At 40.8% G+C, this 12,949-nt stretch overlaps 1 protein-coding gene across 1 annotated transcript in view; it reads left to right on the top strand.

The window, feature by feature from the left end:
- The first annotated feature begins 6,281 nt into the window (after window positions 1-6,281).
- Window positions 6,282-12,949, top strand: part of esrrga (estrogen-related receptor gamma a) — a 102,744-nt gene continuing 96,076 nt past the window's right edge. Inside the window, exon 1 of the mRNA XM_067489051.1 lies at window positions 6,282-6,378. The gene's annotated coding sequence lies outside the window, so the exon portion shown is untranslated. The remainder of the gene's footprint in view (window positions 6,379-12,949) is intronic.

Raw genomic sequence — 12,949 nt, 5'->3', positions numbered from 1 at the left:
AAGGTCACTGCTTCCAAAGCCTTCCTCTGTGGAGTTTGCGTGTTCTCCCCACGTGTTCCCACTGGGAACTATGATTTCCAGTAACGGTCCAAATGAATGGGGAGGTTGCAGTGGGTTAATTGGTGATTTTACATTGCCTGTTAGTGCGTATTCTTTGTTGTTTGGCTCTGTTTGGCTCTCGGCTGCTGTGTATAAAACTGCACCTAAGCTGCATGTGAAACTTCATGGATTCTAGAGAGAGACCAGAAATTATAAACCTATGCTGATTGGCTGATTGGCTGAGATTGACTGTCACCGGATAGAAAAGTGCGTTATTCACTAATTGCAACAAGTAGATGGACTTGCTTATTGCTCAGGCGTCTACAAATATAAACATAACCCTAAAGTGAACATATTCACTCGCAGCAACTCACAGACACACACTGTAGTAAAATGCTCCATCAAAGCACCAAAGTAGAGCAAAAGAGAGAGAAAGGGAGAGGTTTGAGATCTGAGAGGAGAGGAGAACAATGGCTTTAAGTCTTGACAAACACTTAGCCAGGGCCTTTAGACTAACACTTTGGAGCAGGCATGTGTGCCTGCATACCAATAGCAAACACTGTCACTCTCTATCTAACTCAGAGGCTTTTGATGTTCTATTCACAGAGATAGAGAGAAGGGAGGTGAAGGAGGGAATGGATGTAGAGTGAGTGCAATGGTGGGGTGATTGTGAAGGGTAGAATAAAGGAAAGAACGAAGGAAGTAATGAAGTTGGCTAAATTAGAGAAAGAGCTGAGACCTTTAATTTCTGCAACAAACTGTAGTCTGATGCCTTTTCCACTTTTTCTGCTTTCTTTTTCCTCCCTCTCTATGTCTCTATATTCTTCTTTGTCTGTGCTTCAACAATATCTAGATCACAGCACTAAGAATAAGTGACAAAGAGAGAGAGGAGGAGGATGCAGAATGAATTCCAGGCCATAACATCATGGTACATTCTTTGCAATTTTGAACATCTGTTTGCTTTTCTCTCCTTAAATTTAAGTTGGCAATCAGAACTCTGATCCAATTTGGAACCAATTAAAAAATGCCAGGTCCCAGGTACTTGTGCCAAAAAAGACAGGTTCTTCTTATCAGTACTAAAAAAACAAAAAGACCTAACAACATGACAATGTGCATTAATGCTAAATGCTACAGCATGTTGATTTGTTTGGATATGAGTTAACATGCTTGGACCTTGTTAGGTGCCAGTAATAAACAAATGTTTACCGGATTTAAAAAACAAGAACAACAATAGAAAATAATTGGGATTTGCGTTATCAAAAAATTAGACTTTAAATCTTTAAACCGTTTTGAATCGAAACACGGAATCGATACGATTCAGACTTGTTTAGCAGAAGCGGATTTGGAAATAAAATTTATAAAACTCAATTGATGCCTACCCTACTTTAAATAGAGGCAATACAGCCACAGGAATATGGTAAGTATGTAACCTAGGGAACAGTATAAGGTTTTCAAGTTACAGTTAATACAGTACATATTCAACCACTGAGTAAAATAATTCTGTATACAGTGTTTTGTGATCAATGTTTTCCTTTTTATCATAACTTCCAGTTTGTCCAATTTTGTGTTCCGCTGCATTGCTCTTTGTTAAATACAGTGCTGGTATCGGTCTATACTTCTGTCTATGTTCAATATATTTTAATTTGAGTTTAATATTGTTGAACGGCAGTAAAATCAGAGGTTTGAATGTACACCAACACAACCATGTCTCCTACCTGAACCCAAAGAGCCCAAACACCGGCAGACACACAAACCTCCCACACGCACAAACTCTTTCTCAAGTTGATAAGTGTGTTAGGAGGCAGGGAGAAATTATTAATTATCAGGCTAATGGGCACCAGGCTGAGTTCTGCTTCATTAAGCTTCAACTGGTTGTGTGTGAATGTTTGTGTTTGTGTGTGTTTGGTGTATCAGAGGGCGGGCAAACCGCTGAATAACAGACAAAGATAGGTGCCCATTAATTTTCACAGATGCAAACCTGTGGTGGGGAGGGGGGTGGGGGTGGGGGGGATGTTTGTTTGCTGCACAGGCAGCATAACACATTCATTCATGCAATTCACATTCACTGATCAGCCTTATATGTATTAACATTAATACAAAGTATAAGCTTGGGCACTAGTCTCCAGGGATGAAAACATAAAACTCAAGATATTGAGGAAAACAGTTGTTGCTTAAGGTGTGATGTGGAAGGCGTATCAGCATCTAGTTGCAGATTGGACCCATTTGAGTGAAAGCAAAGTTCTGAACGCCTTACACTTTACTTTACAAGACAGCAACACAATTTTTCTAGTGCTGTTTCCCAAACCAGTGAGACTGGAATGTAGCTAGTGTGGGCCTACTCCTACCTGACACAAACTGAAGAAGAAGAAATGCCACTAGTGGTGCAACTAACCACACTTACGGTTATTAATTAACCAAGGTGAACTCTACAAATATTATCATTGTTATGCTAGTTAACCACAGGCATGCTACTGGTTTGCTGGCATACGTTTTTGTTCAGATGTGTGTTTAATTACTTACCATTTGTGTTTAGCCATGTGTCCTTGTTGTACTTCTGTGACTTTTGATACATTGGTGAGTTATGCAGTGAGAGAGGACATGAAGTTAGTTGGTGTGAGAGAAGAGGATGCAGAGGACAGGGTTAGATGGAGCCACACGATTTGCTGTGGAGACCCCTGAAACGAAAAGAAGAGGGTGAGTTAATTTCCAGGCTTTTGATAATCTCAACCACTGATCTTAAACCAGATGTGTTGTTTAATGAGCTGTATCACCTATCTGCCAGTAACATTACGTTACCTGTCTTTTGGTCATCTGACATTCATATAGTGTAGTTTCTGGGTGTTTCAGGCCTTTCGATTGGTAACAGATATATTAACTGTGTTCGTAGCCTCTTTAATGACCTGAATGAGTTTACAATACTCTGCAGTCAGCTCCATGTTCAGTAATGTACAGTAACTGGGTTTTATTTTAGCTGCACCTGTTTGTAACATTTGTCCATAATAATTATATTACAGAATGATGGAGTATTAGGAATGATAAATTCCATTTCTGCCCATTGATCCATCTGATTAATTTCGATTCTAAGAAAACAAAACAGACATTCTGATATGAGTCTGGCAACGCCACCAGTTGGACATGTAGTACATGCGCAAAGTAACAACTAATGTGTCCAAGTACAGTGCGTGTGCATGCAGTTGCAGTACTGTAATGTTGGTGCCCCGTGTTGATTGAGGATGAGGTTTGCTCCACTCTATCCCTTGCAGGGTTGTGCTGGCTACAGTATGATAAGTAGAACCAGGGTTGATGTTAATGTGTCTCGCTCCCATTAGGAAAGACAGATAAGGAGGGAGAAGCAAGGGAAAAGGCAGAAGCAGAGTGAGGCAGTAGAAAGGGTCTAAGAGAAAAACTTTTATTGTTTGCTTTGGAATAAACCATAATCATTTTTTTTAATATACATTTGACACATTTCAGGAGTATTTTTTGGGGGGGTTATTGTGTTTACTGCTTAGTAATAGAGAAAAGAAAAGGGAGAGTGTGAAGAGGAGGCGCCATGGTGCAAAGGTCCTGACTCGATTCAAATCATGGAAACAATAACTATGTGCTATAATTTTTTGAGTTTTTAGAGTTTAAAGTGTCTGATTTGTAAACATTTGAAACCAAGCAGCATCAAAGTATATGAGAATGAATTGAACATTAGCAGTGAACTGTGTTAATAGCAGTCCCCAAATGACTCAAAAATGAATGAATGCACTTAAGTTTCCGGGTTCACAGTGTTAACCTAGAGTTGACGGGTGGAAGAGGACCAGGTTTGCAGGACTTGAGTCAGTAGTATGTGTTCCTTTTCTTACGGTTATGCACTGCATAGCGAGAATAGTTTAGCTTCTGTTCCGTAATCAGGATTTAGTTTTGTTTGAATTTAAAGACCCAAGTCAGATTTTCTGTGTTAACAGTGTGTCACGCAGCATACGCTCGTCTGTGATGTGTGTGTGTGTGTGTGTGTGTGTGTGTGTGTGTGTGTGCTTTTGCCTATAAATAGAGCTCATGGTAACATAAGCAAGGTTCTGGGCACAGTGTTTCTTCCCCCATTGATTAGCTGGCTTTCTAATGCACAATCATCCCCACCACTTGTCTGTACCCAATGTTTGGCGTGCGGACACACACACACACACACACACACACACAGACCCAATTTTAAAACTAACCAGAAACATAGTCTTAACCCTCAAACAGGCCTACAAGGACAGGCAACATGCCCTGAACTCATGAAAAGGTGCTAACATGGTTAGGAAATAGTTTTTTTTTTTTGGCCTAAACTAAACAGCAAATACAAGTGTACATACACACACACACACACCCACACAAACTACTGCGCTGCGCTAATGAGAGTTGCTTGAGACCCCCCAGAAACAACCGACCACCAGTTTACCCCTGAGAGCAACATGGGGGTGTGAAAAATGCGAGAGCACACAGTAGGGGAGGAGAAAAAGGCTGAACAGCATGAATGGAAAAAGAGAGAGAGATATCAAGATGGAAGGTGTAAAGCAGGAAGAAATGCCTCATTTTTAATGGAAAAAGTGCTTAACTGTCTTAATTTTTACGTGAATGTGTGCGGAAGTTTCTGTGCGTGTGTGTGTGTGTTGAAGATGCCCCTGAGAGGTGTCCTCTTGCTGTGTGTATGTGTGTCTGATGTGTGTATATCCCCGTGTCTGGGTGTGTATGTGTGCTAGAATTACCCAGAATGCTTTAGCAATTGACTGGCTGGCTAATGGCGTTCTCTGTTTTCCTCTGATGGTCACTGACTAGGCCTCCTCATCAATAGCTGTTTTTACAGCTATTCTAGAGCTGTGTGTGTGTGTGTGTGTGTGTGTCTCTATGTCTGCACATCTATTTATTTAGACAGATTAAAGTCCACAGCCACCATTTTGAGTACAATATGGCCGGTCCTCACAAGTTCAAAGGACCGTGTGAGGGTTCAGACATGGTTTTAGGGTTCTAGGACTAAAAAAGCGTAAATGTTGGATTTAGAAATGTTGTTGGGCAAAGGGCCAGGGAATGAATTATGGGTGTGAGAGCCCTCAAAGATTTGGAAAATCCATGTGTGTAGTTCTGCATGCTACCTACGATGTCACCGGACATCCGTGTTACTTTTCTGTTTTAATGTAAGATATCGTTTAGGAACAGATGTAAATGCTGCAGAGTCTTTTCCGTTGTGAACAACGAACCATTAACCAGCTGTCACCTATTGCATTAAAAATGTAGTAAATATATGGTAGTTAAAACTACTTCTTCACTCAGTACGTGCTGAGGGATGATATTACATTTCATTAAACTATCATTGGATCAAGCTCAGCTTCCTCTCTCCCCTGCCCCCTCTTCACGCATTTCTTGACAATTCTTCTCAGTTCATTCCTCTTTCTCGTGGTTGCATCTGGTTTCAGTTCTCTCCTCTTTTAGCTTCGCTACCTGCCTCTTTTCCTCCACCTTCTATTCTGTTCTCGCTCTCCTCCTATCATACTCCCCTCAGTTTGGAAAGGATTTGTTCTCACAGACACTCAGCAAGACTATCACCGCTCCACCCAAGAGACCACTCATGTCTCCCTTCAGCCCCCCTCCCTTCTATCCATCTACCAATCTATCCATCCATCGATTGCCACTATTCCTGGACTTCTGTTATCCCACTTCTGGTCCAGCTCAGGTTTCCCTTCCCACCACTCAGTTTTGTGTGTGTGTGTTTGGAGTAACCTCTGTCTTTTTGTGTGCCACATTTGACTGATTGTCACACCAAAGCGGATGGGATAATCGACAAAAAACAAAAAACAAATATGAACTATCTAATAATTATAAATATGAATTATTAATTAATTCATTAATTATTAAAAAAGCATTCATTTTCTTTCAGAATAATGTTTGAACAATAAGACAGTAAGACAGACTAAAATCAATACCTGATCACTTTTGATGCTACTCAAAATATACAACTCATTATGGGCAGTAATCCCCTTGATAACCTACGAAAAATTGACAATTGTATGAGAAAAGCTGGATTCATCAGTAGCCTAATTGTTCTGTTAAGAGCATACGCGTTTACAGTATTTTAAACTTATTTGCAGTATGATTAGAAACATTTTAGAGAGAGATGAGAGTGACATGGGAAGAGCCTTGCGACTTCTCCTCGTTTCCAGTTCGCTGTAAGTTTCTGAAACAATAACCGTACTTGTTTTGCTCAGTGATCTTGTTTCTCTTTGCAGTGGTTTAATAAAGGGACCTCCCCAACCGCTCCACCGGACCCTGTGTGGCAGAATGGCAGAGGAAAGGCCTGATTCTGGCTTTGTTGGGACAGTAAGTTTCATTACTACGTTTTATGTTCATGGACCTACTTTTCATTCATGAAGTTATCAGGACCAGCAACATCAATTACCGTCATTATTTCTCATTAAATTAGGAAGCGTTAGCATTAGCTTGAATATACGTCAACCAATAACAGCATTGTCTGCAGAAAATTCCACTTTTCCACATTAAAAACAGACTCCATGGCAACGCTAGAGGAGGCTTAGTTTAAGATCAAGCTGGAATAAACTCTGCAACAAATGCTCTAAATCAGCACAGACCTCACAAACACACATGTTGATGATAGTCCGTATATCTGTGGCCCAATTAGCTTATATCTGCGTCTTTTTGTAACATCAAATAACACATTTCTCTTATTTCCACTCACTGTTTATGTCTGTCAATCAACATTTGTTTAAAAAAAAAAAAAGAAATAGTTCTCAACCAAGCATTTTCGTAATGAAAAAATATGTTACCTATTGGAGCAGTGTGTATGTTATGTGTTTTGAATCATTTTTGGACAACAAAAAAGGTTTATGGTACACACACACACACACAAACTACATTAGTTTGCAATATATGAGTAGAGGCAATTGAATGTTGATTTTAGTAGCAGTATGGGGATTGTTAAAAACATTAATTGTTAATAAAATAATAAAAGTTATGGAAATAATCCAGTCCAGTGTACTTCAAGGGAATTTCCTCTTTTATTGATGTAAGAGTGAATATGTTGTAGCACCATTTTTAGCATTTTTCGTATAATATGTAGCTTCCTTCCTGTATGTTGCTTTACTGCCTGCCTGGTTCTTCAATGTGTGCTGCAAGTCACCTCAGCAAGGTGAATTTGTTTAAAGAGCCTGGTAATTGATGCAGGGCTGAGAACTAAGAGAGATGCTGCCACAGTTGATTAATGCACGCTGAATATGTGCAGCATTTTTACAGAGTTTTAAATGGACCTCTTAACTGACCACTGAGAAAGAGAAGGAGAGACAGCGCAAGAAAAAGCAATTCCCGCATTGCTCTCATTTTATATGTGTGTGTGTGTGTCTTCCTGTGTGTGTTTTGTATGTTTACACTACCTCACTGTTCCTATTAAAGGAGATGACAGCTGTATAAAACAGCCATAATTTAATTTGGTTTTGGAAGGCAAAAAAACATGCAACTCTGCAAATGCACACAAGCTACTCATGCAGCTGAGCATAGGGCTGGAGTCGAATTAAGTGAAACGAGTTGTTTTTCATGAAAGGCTGATAGTTTGAGCACTGTTGCTGATTGAAGAACACTGCCATTTGCTATCCAGTGGACCTGGTGTGGAGTTGAACTCTAGGCATAGATCGTAAAATGGTTTGATAATTTTTCTGCTGCACATCAGAGGAGTGTGATTTATCTCTTTACATCAATAGTTGATAAAGACATGTTATTCAGGAAATAGTTAAAGCAAACATGTTGAGTAGAAAATGCGATGTGATTATGGTTGTGATATATGTCACAGTATGGTGCATAAAGGACAACCTTGTTCACCAAGACGCCTTTTAGGGTGTAAAAACTAACAAAAAGGACGTTAATGTTCGGCATATTCTGTGTCATTGCACCAAGTCCTCTGCGCCTGTATTAGAGTCCATGTCGTTACTCGAGCAGTAGATTGAATGCACTTCCACATACCTCTATGGAAATGAAGTGACACACACACACACACACACACACACACACACACACACACACACACACACACACACACACGACAGGACAATCAGGTCATTCCAAGGTAAAAGGACTTAGATATAGTGAAATATTCATACTTTAGAGGTACTGTGTGTGTGTGTGTGTGTGTGTGTGTGTGTGTTTCTGCGAATGTGTGCGCGATTCTGTGAACGCGTATGTGTGTCAAGCTCATGGCTGCTACAAGCAGTTCTCTTTAATTGAGGTCCTGACGCCTCAAGCAAAATGCTTAGGAGAAAGATAAAACCTGCAGAGCTGTGGGTGGCCGCACACACACACAGGCACACACACAAACTAATACTGCAATGTTGACCTTAAAAACTAAAAGTTGGTTATCAGGCAGTCAGCGTTGATATGATGCAGGCTACATGCTGACCAGTGCCTGTGAACGAAAACCCTATTAATGTGTTAGTTATTAATTGGATTTTACATGTCTGACCACCATGGGCATGATTTTCTTCACTGTTGTCAGGGTTTTTATGTAATACAACATGTTATAATCCGGCCCAAAAGAAAGAGTTTAATTTTGGTTTTAAGAACAACTTTGGCTTTGGAACAGAAAGCAGTTATTTTGTGGTGAGTGTGGATCAGAAGCTCAGAGCAGTTCCTTCAGGCCTTCAATCTCAGGGTCGTTGGTTTAATTTCTGGTTCGTCCTGTCACAAGTTGACCAAGACACCGAACCCAAATGAGCTGCTCCTGGTTAATGCAGGCCAGCTACATCGCAGCTCCCTCATTGGTGTATGAGTGATTGTGACTGTGAATGGGCGAATGAGACGCGGCTGAAAGGACTTTGGGTATGAGAGACCACAGATTACCATCGTGTACCAACTCACATCTACTGCCTGTTTTACTCAAATGCATAAAATGGCACCTACTTGACATTTCTGTTGGATTTCTTCCTCAACTCAATAGCACTGTATTCTTATATGTGACTTGATTAAGTGAGTCGACTAAAGACCGCTGTAACTCGATGGTCACAAGGGGTAAATGGTTTGGTGCGCTGTTGCCAGTGTAGTTACATTTCCTGCTGGATTTCTCCAAACCAGCAGAGGTCACAGATTACATAAAAGAACTATAAACAGTACATTATCAAGTCTGTGGTCTTGTTTGTGTTTCTGTGTGCTTGCTTGACACAGACTGGATAAGCCCACCTCACTAAAAGCACAGGCCTCGTGGTCTTTTCTCCATATCAGAAGTACAAATATTCAATGTTTGACTAAAGCTATTATAACACACATACACATGTTGCTGTTCTTTCTCACACAACTCTCCTTGTGTGGATGAGATCTGTGGATCATGACTAGACCTTTTGTTTCTTAAGAGGTCTAAATATTAGCCTTTACTAGTGTTTATTGAAGATAATACTTCTGCCTTTTTAACACTTTGTCTTGTTGCACTGATATCGAGTGAGGCGAGACCGAAGGCGTGGCCTGTTAGATTTTTGTATGTTTTTCACACTTCGATTTAGGTTGTTTTTGTATTTTTATTGCGTGTGTAATAAGTGTATGCTGTCGTAAGCCAAACGAGTGTGTGTGGTTTTTACAGCAGGAGCTCTGATAACAGGTTTTCATGCAGCCAGGTGACTAAACATTCTCAAGATCTTTTTTCTCTCTTTCCTGTGTCCCTCTGTCTCTCTCACAAAATCCAAAGGATCAAACAAATACATCCATGAAAGCGCGCACATGACGTGTAGTCACTTCATACAGAAAAAGAAATCTTCCTCACACTTTGAAGTATGCTATGTAACAATTAGGGCTGTCAATATTAACATGATAACGCCGTGACACATGTTGTTGAATACTAGAAGTTGAAATGTCGTGTGCTACAGACGAGCGCATGGGCAGGTGGGCGACATGTCAGCAGCAGACTCGGCCAAACAAAGCGAAGCTTGGGGTAATTTTACTAGGTAGGACAAAAAAGGTGAATGCTCATTATGCAGAATGATGGTTCTACCACATTTATGTCACAATTATTCAAATACACTGTATTGGCCTTGGTTTGTCAATTTAAAAAAGTACTTCTATTGGCCAATTCTATGCTTTGGGTTCTGTTTTCAAACCTGTTGCCTTGCGTGTGCAGAGCTCGACAGTGCGACTGATTGTGAGTGGGATTCCTGATCGATTCTCAGCATTGTTTTTTATTTTGTATTTTTATTTTTTTGAATGAATGTGAAGTTACAGTTGCGATGTTTCTGATGCTGTCTAATGCCTGGTGTGCGACATGACAGAATATATCATGTGATGATAGGACAAATGTATCATGTTTTGTATCATATTTTGCTCCATTGTCTATGCCTTTGTGTCCCATTATAAGCAAAACACACACAGGAGAATATGAAGGTGAAAGAAAACCACAATGTTTAGGCGACTGTAAGAAAAACATATTTATTTTACTTGGTACCACCAAGGCCCATCTTGGTGCTGGTCCCGAGCCCGGATAAAATGGGAGGCTTCCGGAAAGAAAAGGCATCTGGCGTAAAACCCGAAAAAAAATTAATGTTCTTTGATTTCTGCTACACTGCGACCACCTACGCAAATCTAATGTTAAACAGATAAACAAATTCCCCTTTTAAGCCAATAACACATAAGACATTAATCGCGATTAATTAAAGACAGAATGCAAACGATCGTGATTAAAATTTTTATTCAGTCGACAGACCTGGTACATATGTGTGTTAAATTCACCCAACTGATCGACTGTTTTCTGCATAGATGCCTGAAGAGGAAGTGCTGGTTCTCTGGCATTTAAATTAATATTTCCTTCATTCCTTTTTGTTCTTTTTTTTATTTTACTTTCCTCTCTCCACCCATTATAAACTATCCATCTTTTCCTAATACATTATTCTCTACACTTGTTCACCCAAAATTCATCATTCCTCTCTCTTACCTCTCTTTCCTTTGTCCCCCCCCCCCCCCCCCCCCCCCGCCAGTCTGTCCCATGTCTATCTAAAATTGTAATGATTTTCCTAGTCCAGCCCCGATTCCTTCCCTACTCTGTTGATTTGTATTGCGCAACATTAATTTGTTAGGCCAGTTAAAATATATTGTAGTGTTCTGGCCTCAGCAACAAAAAACAAGCACCAAGGATAGAGAGGAGGGGGGTGTTTCCCTCCCTTCCTACTTTCCACCCACCATCTAATCCCTTAAAAGCACTTAGAAGATTGCCTGCTTGCCTCTGCCTGCTTGTCTACCCGTTGGTTGCCACAGCAGCTGATTGGACGACTCGAGGCTCCTAATTGGATCATGAGGGTGTGATGCAGGCGACAGTAGCCACATTATGGGAAGCTGACTTTGTGCAGCGTAACCCTGCCAGGATGACCCTTTCCCTGTGTGTGTGCTTGTGCACAAGCAGATATGTGTGTGTCTTTGTGTGTGTGTGCAGACTGACCTTAATGTGACTAAGAGCCTCTCCTCATCAAGGTGGGTTGGCTGATGCTGGAGGGAGAGGATAGATTGATGAAGAGAGGATAGGAAAGTAGAAGAGAGGAAAAAGAGAATGATGTTGAGTCAAAATAAAAGAAGAGAGGAGAAGAACTGCAACAGTGACAATGGCAATATTAGCACAGTGCTGAGGACACTTTTTTTCAGTTATTCTTTCCTTTTTGACAATAGGGGGTAAGGTAGGATTGATGACATGATGCAGTGAATTAATCCCCCTGAACTTTGTGCCTGGGCACCGCGTGTGTGTGTGTGTGTTGGTGTCTTTCACTTTGGTGCAAAGTGACTGTGTTGTCCGTTACGGTGTAAATTGATAGCGTCACTGCTCTTTGCCGCATTACGGGGAGCGTGGAGCTGTACATTCAGTTTCCTAACTGCATTCTATATCACACCATTATGCACACCTGATCCCACAGGCCTGAATGATACACCTGCAGGGACTGGGCTATTTCGAAGCATTTCAACTTGAAACCTCGCTGGTAACACATTCACACTTCTTTTGTATGTATTTATTCTCTTTTGATGCACTTTTCAAGTAGTTAATTATATCACCTTACTGAGTAGTTTTAGGAGGTTTTGTTTGCTCCATTTTAATACATGATATGTTTATGATTCTTGATTAAAACCAACCAGTGAAGACTCCAATTAGGTGCTCTGTAATTGACATGTGTTGGGGAAATGTGCATGGATAGAAAATAAAAGTTTGGACAGTAGAATAGAATAGCTTATAGAATACAAGTGATCCTTTGCAGGAAATTACTTTGTTACAGCCAAATGATCAATGTAACATGTGCAATGGACAATTTTTATTCTTTATTAAAACGTCTTATGGCCGCTGGCAGGAAGGACTTACGGCGGCATTCAATCTTGCTTTGTACTGTCAGTCTATGGCTGAAATTGCTCTGCCGAAACACCTTCAGGTTGTGCAATGGGTGAGTCCCATTACTCAGGATACACTTCAGTTTCCTGAGCATCCTCCCCTCAGCCACCTACTAAAACGTAGTCCAATTCAGCCCCAATGGAGTGGAGCTCAGTCTCTTTATCAGGTGGTTCAATCCCTCCCCCTGGCACACCACACCAAAGAACAGTGCACTGGCCTACACAGTCTGATAAAAGGTGCACAGCAGAGGTCTGCAAATATTGATTGATTTTAGCCTTCTCAGAAAGTACAGTCTGTTTTAACCCTACCTGTACACTGCCTCCAAGTGGCTGGACCAGTCCAGCTTGTCATCCAGCTGCACTCCCAGGTACCTGTAGCTGGAGACGATCTCCAACTCCCTGCTCACGAAATCCCAACTTCCTTCCTTCCTTCCTGTAGATGTTAAGCTGATGATGGCAAGTGAGTTTGCACTAGTCCATTATCGTGACAGTATACACCTCCTCCCATCCTCCTCTGATAAAAACTAACAACTGCTGAATCATCAGA

The sequence above is a fragment of the Channa argus genome, chromosome 2, assembly GCF_033026475.1.
Source record: "Channa argus isolate prfri chromosome 2, Channa argus male v1.0, whole genome shotgun sequence".
NCBI classification, from domain to species: Eukaryota; Metazoa; Chordata; class Actinopteri; order Anabantiformes; family Channidae; genus Channa; species Channa argus.
The sequence above is the reverse complement of the archived record's forward strand: the minus strand, read 5'-3'. Positions and strand labels throughout refer to the sequence as shown.